Genomic DNA, 13,025 nt, shown 5'->3' with positions numbered 1-13,025 from the left:
TTCAGGCAATGAACCACCGGAGAGCAGTCCGAACGGAACCGAATCGTCGATCCGCTGGCTACCCGAATCCTCCCCAGAGCAAACCACACTGCCGCAAACTCCCGCACCGTGCTGTGAGCTCGACGGAAGGACGGATCCCAACGCCCCTGGCCGGCCTGGTGAGCACTGGTCACAAAACCCCAACCGAGAGATGATGCATCCGTGTAGACATTGAACGAGGGCTCGGGTAGACGCCAAGGCACTGAACCCCGAAAAACCCGAAGAGGAAGCCGGTGACGCAGCAACCGACGCAAGGCCCCCGGAGGTCGAACTCTGCAATCGCGAGAGAGGCGGAAGGGGGAACCCCGAAGGAACCAGAACAGCCGTCGATGCCAAACCCGACCCGGCGGGTAGACCACCATTGCGAAGTTCAGGCTCCCGCACAGCCCCTCGAACAACCGCCGGGTGACCCGAGGGCCCTCCAGAAACAGACGAAGGCGGGACCGCAGCCGCAGGAGAGACTCCGGAGGGAGAGACAAGGAGGCGGTTCGAGAGTCCCAAATGAGACCCAGCCAAGTCCGAACCTGAGAGGAAACCAGATGGGACTTCCTCCAGTTCACTAAGAACCCGAACTCGGCGAGCTGGGAAAGAACCAAATCCCTGGCTAGACAGCAAGCTGACCGGCTGGGAGCCCAAACCAGCCAGTCGTCGAGGTAGGCCAACACCCGAACACCTAGGAGACGTAAACGAGCCACCACAACCCGTGTAAGGTGCGTGAACACGCGAGGTGCCAGGTTCAACCCGAACGGGAGACAACGAAAGCGGTAACTCAGACGCCCCACAACAAAACCGAGCCAGTCCCTGAACCGTGGATGAATCGGGACATGCCAATAAGCGTCCTGGAGGTCCAGGGACACCATCCAAGCTCCCGCTCCAAGAGGAGCCGAACCTGAGACAGCGTAGTCATCCGAAAGGAGGGGCAATGAACCCAGGGGTTCAGACGGGACAAGTCCAGAATGAACCGCAGGTCCGCGCAGTCCCGTTTCGGAACCGGAAACAAACGGGAAACCCATCTGAGGGACGACATCGTTCCAATGACGCCCAAGCGTACCCACTCCAAGGCACCTCGACAGAGCGCAGGGGAAGAAACCTGCCCTGCCAGCCCCGACCCCCCCAAGGGGGGAGGGGCCACCCAACGCCACCGCAGGCCGCGAGACACGACCCGAAAGGCCCACGAATCGTGGGACCAGGCGTGGGCAAACAGTGCAAGCCGCCCCCCCATCGCCCCGTCATGGGGCAAACCGCGAAAGGGCAGGCGACCCTTACGAGACCCAGAACCCCGCACAGAGCGAACACCGCGCGGACCAGACGAGGGAGGGTCCGCAGGAGGAGCCAAACCCGAACCTGACAACAGAGGCCTACCACGACGAGAGGAACCCTGAGCCCTGGCACGACGTTTCCGGGAAGACCCACCCTGGGACCCCCGGAAAACCAACAAGTTTGACACCGGGCAACAAGCCGCCGACACAGCCTGAATAAACTGCGCCACGGCCGACTCCTCAAACAGAAGAGGACAAAAAGGTGAAGAACGCCTAAGAGCCAGAGCCCAAGCAGATTCCACGGAGGAACCCAGCACCGTCTGCCGACACGCGAGACGGGAACCATAAAACAGGGAAACCGCATCCCGCAAAATCGGCGTGAACAGCTTCAATAAGGCAGCCGACGAACGCACAGCCGAGGACAAGGTGCCGGACCCCGGGACGGACCCAAGCGTCCTCACATCCTCCACGAGCCAATCCGAAGACAGCTCTAGGAGGGAAAAGAACCGCAAGGCCGAAGCCAAAAGGCCCCGGGCGCGCAAGTCCTCCGCAACGAGTGCCGCCGAAAGGGTGGTAACCTGCACATGGAGCTGAATAACGCCCACATCGCGGGGAAGGGCAGGGGCAAACAAGCACTCATTCAGGTACTCAAGCTCGCCCCCCAGGAAAACCTGAAGCACCGTGGAAGCTTCCCGCCACTCCAGCATGCGGGAACGACAGAAGAAATGCCAGGAATCCAGAACAAACAAGGGACAGTCTGCTAGCCAGGACGACTCCGGAACCTTATAACAGAGCCAGAAAGGGAACGAAGTCCCAAACCTGAATTCGGACGGATCCATTTCCGAGGCATAATCCGGGTCACGCAGGAGGTAAGCTGCAAAGGCCGCTCGCACCACACCAGGTTGGATGCGATAAGCCGAAAACCTCCAGAAGGACGGAACCGAACCTGGGGAGGGGCTGACACCAAATCCAACTCGTACGCAGAGGGGGGAAAAGAAAACCCAACTCCTTGTAACAATAAGCCCCGCTCAGAGGGAAGAAAAACCCAGGCAGGGTCCAGCGGGGCCCAAGGCCCCCAAGTCAGCCCCTCCCCAGCCTCGAGGTCCTTCACCACAGGACCCGAGGCCGAGTCCTCTCCCCAAGCCCCGACCCCACAAGACAAGGACGGAGCAGCCGGAAAAGCTGGAGGAAGGGGGGCCCACTGGTCAGACCCAGAAGCTTCGGCCGGGAGACAAGACTCGAATGCCTCTGCCGTCCCTCCCCCCCCCCCCCCCCCCCCCCGAAGCTGCCCGAGTCTCAAGATCAAGTAACCCCTGCTCCGACCCCGAAACCCTCAGATGCTTCCGGGCCGGAAGCAGGGGGGGTGGGGGCGACCAGAACGAACAGAAGGGGAAGGACGAGGAGGTGCGGACTGAACCAGGATCGAAGCGACCCCCACCCCAAAGTCCGGGTCTCGAAAAGCAAAGCGGGGCAGCCCCGGGGCATCCGGGTGAGCAACCAACCGAGCACGTTGCAACAGATGAAACCTAGACTGCAACGCACACGCCGCCTGTACCCGAATAGAATCATCAGAAGATTGGGACAAGCAAGCAGCAACACTCACAGGACTCAGGGTCGAAAGTATCACCGACCCAACAGGCAGCGTGGCAGAGGCAAAAACAATGAGGGTCACCCTGACACAAGGGGACCGAGCAACCCTCAAACTCGCACACAGCGAGTGGGGACTCCGGGGTCACATCCATCGGACCCACGCGCCCCCTAGGGGATTCCCAGGGTCCTGAGCATTTACTTTAAGAGGACTCGCGCTCAGGTAGTCCCAGGCAGGGTGCTGCAAACGGGCGCCCAAAACTACCAAGCACACTTTTATAGCTGAACCCCAGGGACGTGTACACTCACAGGGACCTAGCAGGGGGCGCCACCGAGGAGAACAGTGGAAGGGTAAAAACAAACTGAATAAAATGACAGAACCCCCCACCAGGCAAAAACAAAAACAAAACCCCGCAAGAGGACAGCGAACCCCAAGGAACAGAGCCAGCCGCGATGTCGGGAATACAAGCTGTGCAGCACCCTGCGCCCCTACCAGTGCAAACTGCCTCTTACCTGCCGGTAACAAGGGAGAACAGAACACCCAAGAGCCCAACAGGCGGCTGAAAAACTGAAAGGTAAAACAGACCAGCAGAGGCAGACCCCGAGGAGCCTGTGGAAGGTGGCCCCAAGCCCCAAGGGCAGTACTTACAGGGCACCTAGGGAAGGCAGCCCTAGGCGCATGCAGCCCGAGTACTGAAGATAACTCCTGGCTCTCACACCCACAAAACCAACACCACACGCAAAGCACAGTGCAGTAGCGACACTGGAGCCAGAGCACATGACCATCGCCTATAGCATCAGCCTCAAGAACTGAGGTGTGGGTAGCCGGCATGGAGGGTCTGGCGCTCCCCCTTCCCCCTCCCGGGGAGGAGGGAGCTGCGCAGACAGCGGCGCGGCGGTGTGTGACGTCACACTAGTTTGCTTGTTTTCGGTTGGGGGAGTTCTATCCACTAGTTCGGCTCTTGGTAGCAATTTTAACCAGAATAGGGGTTTGTTTTGAGGCGCTTACCTTTCTGGGTGCCTGTTCCGGTCGATGGCAGACATAGAATGCTTCCAACCATACAGGGGCTTCTATAGGCCATTGCTCCCCTTGCCTCTCTGAGGGGGGCCCGGTTCTGGCCGTGGTCCCCGGTAGGCCTAAGAACTCCATACACATGACTGATGCCAAAGTCTGACATTAGCATATCAGCCTAGGATAGCTCCGGGAAGCCGACGGGGCTCCCCCCCAGAAAAAAATGACTGCGTAGCTGTTGTGTCCTGTGGCAAAGTAAGGCAAAACAAGCAAAACAAATAGTATGAACAATGAAACTTTAATTAAATTGAAAACAAATTATGAACAAAGACAATTCCTTGGCTATGGACAGTGCAAACTAGCAAGATTATAAAGTAAAAAAATAACGTAAAATAAAATAGTGGTGACGTTACTCTAAAATGGATAAAGACAAAAATGAAATTAACAGGCGCTGAGAATAAAGTGCTGGCTGAGAACATCCACTAATAGACAGAGCGTATATCAGATGGTTGTGTCAGCTTTGAGAGCACAGGATATTCTGAATTCAATGGCTGGTACAGGCTCCGTCATCGGCTATGTAGATGGCGCTGAAGTGAGGGGGTGCAGAGGTGCAGATGTCGATTCACCAATCAGAAGCGGGCTGGCTGGAAGTGGTGGTTTGGTGATCGACGAGGGGGGGGAGGAGGTGGAGAGCGAGTGTCAGATACGTATGCGCCTGGCAAAACGTATTTTACTCAATATGTACTACACTTGCTTGTAGTATCTAGATGTTGTAGATGTACTGAAGTAACATGATGATAGGAAAGAGCAGGCCAAATCTCTCTCTTGAAGGAGATTATCATAACAACATAAATTAGCATGATACATGGTAAATATGTGCAACATATGTGTACACAAGTGTCATGCACGTAACACAGTGTCCTCGGACAGTACGGATGTTTTACTGCCATAATGTAGTGTACATGTTCATTATACATAGGATTAGCACGTAAAAACAAATAAAACGTATTTGGAACTGTGCGCAAAAAATGTACAAAAATATATTCACTGCAACTCGCGCGCCCTGCCCCCAGGCGCCCTACTAGCCCCGGGAGCGTACCTCACGGGTGAATGTGGAATGATGACGTCACGTACCAACTTACGGACCCCATAGCAGCCAAAGTAAGTATAATTTCGACATTTTTTTTACATACTCATACTGAGGGAAGGGTTTTTGACACTTTAAAAAAACAAAAGAATTTTTTCAAGATAATTTATTTCTTGCGCACTGGGGAGTGTCATATTTGGAGGCGATGCAGTTAAAGGGTTAATGAACTGTACAGTAATTTTAAGTGTTAATTTTAGTGTTGTGTTAGTATAGGTTACGTAAATTGTCAAGAATTGAAAACTGCCCGAAACGCTTTGCGTAATAGTGGCTTTAGGCATTGTATGTACTAGCTCTTATCTATAAAGCCAACAAACTTTGTAAAATCTCTTTATGTATGTACCTTTGCCTAAATAAAAATTATTATTGCCTAAATAAAAATTATTATTATTATTATTATAATTCTTTACTTCAAGATGTGTGGCATCAATCAAGAAGACGAACAACAACAAGGTAAGTTGAGGTTTCTAGTTGAATATTTTATAATTATATGTGGCAAGGCAATTCAAATTATGTTGTTTGTGGTATAAAAGTAGTTGGAGATGGTCACTTTGGGACTCAGAGGTGAAAAAGTACATTAATCCGGAAAATGTGATAATCCGGCTAGAGGTCCTACCCATATAGTCCAGATTAGCGAGTGGATACAGTATTTCCAATGTTTCATGTTCACTTATGCATATTTATATCATATTTACACACACTATACACTATCACAAACTATATACATACACCATCAACACACTCAGAACTCCGCGAGTGAGAGCTGCAACACAAAGTCAGCCCTCCCTCACTCCTCCAACACCTTACTCGTCAACATTCTTCCTCCCACCATACTGTTATTTTTTTATTACACTATTTACACACATTATAAATAAGTATCTACATGTTTTGTTTGCCATAACTATAAAACTAAGCTGGTATTTTGTCCAAACAGCACAGTGGTCACCATATACTGCATGACAAGTCACACAGCAGATGACAACGCTGCGAGCACGATACCACCTGCCTCACCAAAATGGCTTCTCCCAACATACTCCTGTTGCTGTTATTACACTATATACACATATTGTATATACCCATGTACAAATGTGTTCACCATAGCAAACCACTAAGCTAGTATGGTGATCCCACAATGCTACACACATATGTACATGGGTATATACACACATTGTATATACCCATGTATATATGTGTTCACCATAGCAAACTACTAAGCTAGAATGGTGAGCAAAACAAGAGTGGCTGTCACACACAGTGATGCTACCTCGATTCCCTCCCTCCCTCACCAAAATTCCTCCTCCCACAATATTACGCACAGCCCTAATTATCACCACAATCCTGCTATTATCACAATCCTGGTCACTAAACCCTGTAAATGAATAATTGACCACAAGTTTATTTGTAAAGGAACATAAGAACTCGTTTGGAGATTCCTAGATGGACAAAATAATGCTGTGGTGCTATGGCTAAAGCTGTGAACATCTTGAACAGCATTGATTCACTGATATTAGAACATTGTAAAATCATTATCACACTCAGGCTGTTCTAAAATACTATCATGGCAAAATAATACCAGTTACACCTATATTTTGACATTATTAGGGGATGCTGTGGTCACAAGCTGAACTGCAGTGCTGTGAGCTCATGCTGCATGCGCCAGCCTTGGTTGCTCACTCGGTACCAAGGCTCTCACACCCGGGAATGTTGCCCACAAATTTTTTTTTAAATGGCGCCTGTTTACAAGAACCTTGAGGAAGCTGATGTGAACCCCATGTAGCCGCGGGAGTTTTGAATCATAAACTATACTTACTTATAAGATCCCCAAAGCGCGTTGTGCACCACCCATCAAGCGCCTACAGATGCGTTGCTCAGTGCAGTGGTTAATCTAACATATAATTTTAAGAATTATAAGATAATTTCTTGCAAAATTTAAAAAATGTTTACAGGTACATTGTAAGAAAGTATAAAAATACATTGTAAGAAAGTATCATCTCAAGATAACCTCAAGATAAAAATACATTGTAGGGAGGTATACAAAATACATTTTAAGAAAGTATAAAAAAATACATTGTATACAAAATTTGACACAAAAAACTTAGGTACACTAAAGTAAATTTAAGGGTTATCCACAGGTACATTTTAGCATAATTTGAGGATTATTGCAAGATATAATGTAGCAAACTATGTGTATAATATGATACAAGATAGCAGCAATGATCACAATGCTAAAGTTGTGTGACATCGGTACATATATTGGGGGAATAGGGTAGTACTAGACACAGTGCAAGTTTCAAGCACTACGAAGGAAATTATGAAGATGAAATTAGATACTTTTGGTTTTATTTTTGAATAAGGCAAAAGTTTGACAGCTTTTCAATTCGTTAGGGAGTGAGTTCCATAGACCAGGTCCCTTTATTTGCACAGTGTTTACACTCTATGTAAAGAGTGGAAATATCAAAGATATTTATTTCTGGTGTGGTGATTATGTGTTCTATTACATCTGTCCAGGAAGAGTTTCAGAACAGGGTTTGCACTTAAGAACAGGGTTTTGTAAATGTAATTGGCACAAGAGAATGTGTGGAGTGAATGTGTGGAGTTTGGCATGTTTAGGGATTTAAACAGGGGGGCTGTGGGTTGTCTGAAAGTAGAGTTTGTTATTGTTCCGATAGCAGATTTTTGCTGGGTGATGATGGACTTGAGGTAGTTTGCAGAGGTTGAACCCCATGCACATATACCATAAGATAGGGATAGATTAGTGCATAATATAGTGAGAGGAGAGCAAAGTAAGGTACATAATATCTGATTTTAGAGAGTATACCAACTGTTTTAGAGACTTTCTTAGTTATGTGTTGTACATGGGTGCTGAAGTCGAGTCTCATGTCTAAGTATAGGCCAAGGAACTCTCCATTTTTATTGCTGATGTTAACATTGTTTATCTGAAGCTGAATTACATTTGTTGATTTGCCTCCAAATAAGATGTAGTAAGTCTTTTTGATGTTTAGTGTGAGTTTGTTGGTTGACATCCATCAGTGGACTTGTTTTAATTTATTATTTACAACATTATTTAATATGTGTGGGTTGGGGTCCAAGCAGATTAGGGTAGTATTGTCAGCAAATAATATAGGTGTAAGAATGTTAGAGACATTAGGCAGATCATTGATGTACAGTATATAAGAAATAGTAGAGTCCCTAGGATGCTGCCCTGTGGCACTCCTACGTTTAATGGGAGAGGTTATATCATTGAAGGCTATATATTGGTGTCTGTCATAGATAGGATCGGATATACAGTGATACCTCGAATAACGAATTTAATCTATTCCATGTTCGTCATGTGAAACAGATGTCATACAAAACGAATGTTCCCATTTAACCATTGTGATGCACTGTGTTTATTGTGAAATTCCCCAAGTGTGCATGACATCAAATGTTCCCAAAAAATAATTTTCCTTTGTAAAATGATAAATTCCCTTCCCTGAACATATCTATGTAAAAATAATTACCAAATTCCACTAACTTTGGCTGTGAGGACGTGGACAAGGTGCGCTGCGATGTCGTCAGGGGCTGGTCGCCCATGTGTGAAGCTCCCAGACACAGTCGCGCGGGCCATTCAAGCACCGCGAGTTGCCAGAAATATATTTTCAAATATTTGTTCTATGTATTTCCAATGCGGTTTTATTTGTTTCTTTTATCGTATATGATGCATATTTGTGACCTTTACAATATGTATACAGTAGAATGTTCATAATTTTCCATGGAACTGTGATATATGTGTCAGTAATGTGTCCACAATAAATGTTTATTGTCACAATATTACATGGTAAAAATTCACTAAAATTACAATATGTACAGTTTCACATACTATTTACACAGTAACACACTGTATTACACACTCAGTACTTTGGAGGTGCGTAATAATCAACGAAGTAGTCCGTGGTACACAGCACGACTTTGCTCTCGTTGCATCAGCTACAGATAGATTTTTGCTTCCTGTTTCAACGTTCTGTGTGCTTGCAAATAATGCACTCGCGTGCACCCTTGGCTTTAGTACTTGTAGGTGGTATGTAGCCAAACTTGTAAAGCATAAGGTAGTATTGAAACGATTATAGGAAAAGCTCAATTTGTAAGGTAGTCTTGAAAAGATCGCTTTGTAAGGTCCCACACAGGAAGAGATTCAGCTAGCCTCAAAGAGTGTCCGTCAGTCAGGAAGAGATTCAGGTATTCTTGAAAATATCTATGGAAAACACCACCATGGAAGCCGCTAACACTGTTCATCTATGCTACTTGTATCAGATGCATCATCACTGAACGCAGAAAACAAGTCAACTATTTTTTTTTTTTTTTTTTTTTTTTTTTTTTTTGAGATATATACAAGAGTTGTTACATTCTTGTACAGCCACTAGTATGCATAGCGTTTCGGGCAGGTCCCTGGAATACGATCCCCGCCGCGAAGAATCATTTTTTCATCCAAGTACACATTTTACTGTTGCGTTAAACAGAGGCTACAGTTAAGGAATTGCGCCCAGTAAATCCTCCCCGGCCAGGATACGAACCCATGACATAGCGCTCGCGGAACGCCAGGTGAGTGTCTTACCACTACACCACGGAGACTGGTAAATGTATCTATGTATCATCTATATAAATTGGAGATGGCAAGGGTGGGGCTCAGAGCTACAGCTGGATACGCTCGCTGTATCATGCTCATAGGTGCTGTATCACTTGCATCCGACCGTTGTGTTAAGTCCTTATTGCACCTAACTTCACCAATATTATGACCCTTATGTTCTTCAAACAATAAGGTCTGAATTTCACCGACTGAGCGCAATCTTTCAACACCGTGTCGGACAGGTGTTTGGGAGCCAAAGGTACGTGTGCCACAAATGGTTGCTCACTCAGTACTAACCCAGCCAGCAGCCCTTGTCTTTCACATTCGTTATAGCAAAAGGTTCGTTCAGTGTTTGTCGGGTAGGCTGCTCCATTATGACAATCTTTCTTTGTTTCAAACGTGTTCCATTTGTTTTGTATTTGTCACTTATATCTGCACTCTGCACCAGGCCCGGATTCTTGGAACTCCATATTCATAAAGAACTGTAAAAAACCACTATCGCAGGCCCTCCACATTCTGTGGAGACAAAGCCTAGATACTGGCGTTATTCCTGATATACTAAAAACAGCAGAGATAGCACCACTTCATAAAGGAGGAAATAAGGCAGAGGCAAAAAATTACAGACCGATAGCACTAACATCGCACATCAAAAAAATTTTTGAGAGAGTGCGTTAGAAGTAAGATCACAAAATACATGGAATCACAGCATCTCATAACCCCGAACAACATGGTTTCAGAACAGGGCACTCTTGCCTGTCGCAGTTGCTGGACCACTATGATATGGCATTAGATGCTATGGAAGACAAACAAAACGCTGATGTAATTTACACAGATTCCGCAAAAGCTTTTGATAAATGTGACCATGGTGTTATTGCACATAAAATGCGTTCAAAAGGAATTACCGGAAAAATAGGCAGATGGATCTACAATTTCCTGACCAACAGAACCCAATGTGTAATAGTCAACAAAATAAAATCCAGCCCATCAACCATGAAGAGCTCAGTCCCCCAGGGTACTGTGCTTGCTCCAGTACTTTTTCTCATCCTCATATCGGACATAGACAAGAACACAACCTATAGCACTGTATCATCCTTTGCAGATGACACTAGGATCTTCATGAGAGTAGGCTACATAGAGGACACGGCAAACCTCCAGTCAGATGTAGATCAGGTCTTTCTATGGGCTACAGAAAATAATATGGCGTTTAACGAAGATAAGTTCCAGCTCATGCGCTATGGAAAAAATGAAAATATAAAAACGGAAACTACATACAAAACTCAGGCAAATCATAACATAGAACGAAAAGGCAATGTAAAGGATCTGGGTGTACTCATGTCGGAAGACCTTACCTTTAAAGAACACAATAAAGTAGCCGTCACAACTGCAAGAAAAATGACAGGTTGGATAACAAGAACTTTTCACACTAGAGATGCTATACCGATGATGATACTTTTCAAAACGCTTGTGCTCTCTAGAGTGGAGTACTGCTGCACAATGACAGCCCCTTTCAAAGCTGGAGAAATTGCTGACCTGGAGAGCGTGCAGAGATCCTTTACTGCTAGAATCCACTCAGTAAAACATCTAAACTATTGGGACCGACTAAAGAGCCTAAAACTGTACTCCCTTGAGCGCAGGCGGGAGAGGTACATAATAATTTACACGTGGAAAATATTAGGGGGGCTGGTCCCAAACCTGCACACAGAAATAACATCACATGAGACCAGAAGACATGGCAGGATGTGCAGAATACCCCCGTTGAAAAGCAGAGGTGCAACACGTACTCTGAGAGAGAACTCTATCAACATCAGAGGCCCGAGACTGTTCAACACGCTTCCACTACACATAAGTGGCATAATTGGCCGACCCCTCACAGTGTTCAAGAGAGAACTGGATAAGCACCTCCAAAGGATACCTGATCAACCAGGCTGTGACTTATACGTCAGGCTGCGAGCAACCGCGTCCAACAGCCTGGTTGATCAGTCCAGCAACCAGGAGGCCTGGTCGATGACCGGGCCGCGGGGATGCTAAGCCCCGGAAGCACCTCAAGGTAACCTCAAGGTATGTCTTAATAATGGAGCAGCCTACCCGACAAACACTGAACGAACCTTTATGGCATTTGTTCATTTTTCAAATCGTTTCAACAGTTCTTTTATTTTTTGTTTTTTGTTTTTATTTAAGAAACGTGGAGCAGCCTACCTGCTGACCACCGAACGAACCTTTTGCTATAAGACAAAAGAAAAAATAAATATTGAACACATTTGAAGAAAGGAAAATGTCATAATGGTTTGTTCAGTGTATGTAAGGTAAGCTGCTCCATTATTGAGACGTAAATGACAAATATAAAACAAATGGAACACATTTGAAATAAAGAAAGGTTGTTATAATGGAGCAGCCTACCTGCCGAACACCAAACGAACCTTTTTGACATTGGTTTTATATCAGAAATTTAATTTCTTTTTTTTCTACAAAAATGTCAATGCCTTGCAACATCTCAGCAGACACCCCTTTACATCCCAGTATCATTAGTATCTTTAAACAAGAACAACATAATTTATGTGCATCGTCGGAGGCGTCTGAGAATGTGCAAGCAGCAGCACGACACCACCATGTGATGTTACTCAAACGAGCGTTCACCATACAGGACGAATTGACGCCGATCGGGCCGTTCGTTACCCAAAATGTTCGCCTTTTGGGGCGATCGTTATGCGAGGTACAGTACCACTGTAGTTCAGGGTATGGCCTCGGATTCCATAATGGAGGAGTTTAAGAGGTAATTGTTGTTAACAGTATCAAAGGCCTTTCTCAGGTCAATGAAGAGTCCAATCAGAAACTCATTTTTGTCAAGGGCTGAGTAGATTATATCAAGAAGACTAATAAGTGCATCGTTGGTACTCTTTTGGGAGCGGAAGCCAATCTGACAGTGGCTGAGTATGTCGAATTTTATGAGGTAGGAGTAGAGCTGTTTGTAAATAATTTTTTACAAACTTTGTAAATAATTTTTTTTAAATAATGTAAAAATAACTTAAAAATGTTAAACAAATCTCCAACTTACTGGCTTCAGTGTCGTGAAACTTTTATCAAAATATATTCAGAAAATTTTTTTAGACGATTTTTTAAAAAGCAAGAACGTTTTGTTGATGAGAACAGCTCCTAATAACTGGAACTGAAGGATAATGCAGTAATAAAGAGATGCAAGCACCTGTCCGATGCTCAAAGCAGTAGTAGTAGTAGTAATAAGAAGTGTCCACAAAGTGGATATGCAGTTGGTGCCTTTATATCATTACTGAGTAATACATAATAACACAAATAATAATGAGTAACTATGTTATTATGCTCTACTTTGTTATATAACATATAAATACATTGTCCAATGTTAAATAT

The 13,025-nt window shown here is 45.7% G+C and overlaps 1 long non-coding RNA gene across 3 annotated transcripts in view; it reads right to left on the bottom strand.

Moving 5' to 3' along the window:
- LOC123771641 (uncharacterized) overlaps nucleotides 1-13,025 on the bottom strand; it is a 69,435-nt gene that overhangs the window by 43,446 nt on the left and 12,964 nt on the right. For 2 of the 3 annotated variants that reach the window (XR_006774538.2, XR_011224661.1), the window contains exon 3: nucleotides 6,852-6,926. The exons of the other annotated variant lie outside the window; for it this stretch is intronic. This is a non-coding gene — a long non-coding RNA (uncharacterized lncRNA). The remainder of the gene's footprint in view (nucleotides 1-6,851; nucleotides 6,927-13,025) is intronic. 3 annotated transcript variants of the gene reach the window in all.

Source organism: Procambarus clarkii, chromosome 75 (genome assembly GCF_040958095.1).
Source record: "Procambarus clarkii isolate CNS0578487 chromosome 75, FALCON_Pclarkii_2.0, whole genome shotgun sequence".
Taxonomy (NCBI): domain Eukaryota; kingdom Metazoa; phylum Arthropoda; class Malacostraca; order Decapoda; family Cambaridae; genus Procambarus; species Procambarus clarkii.
The sequence above is the reverse complement of the archived record's forward strand: the minus strand, read 5'-3'. Positions and strand labels throughout refer to the sequence as shown.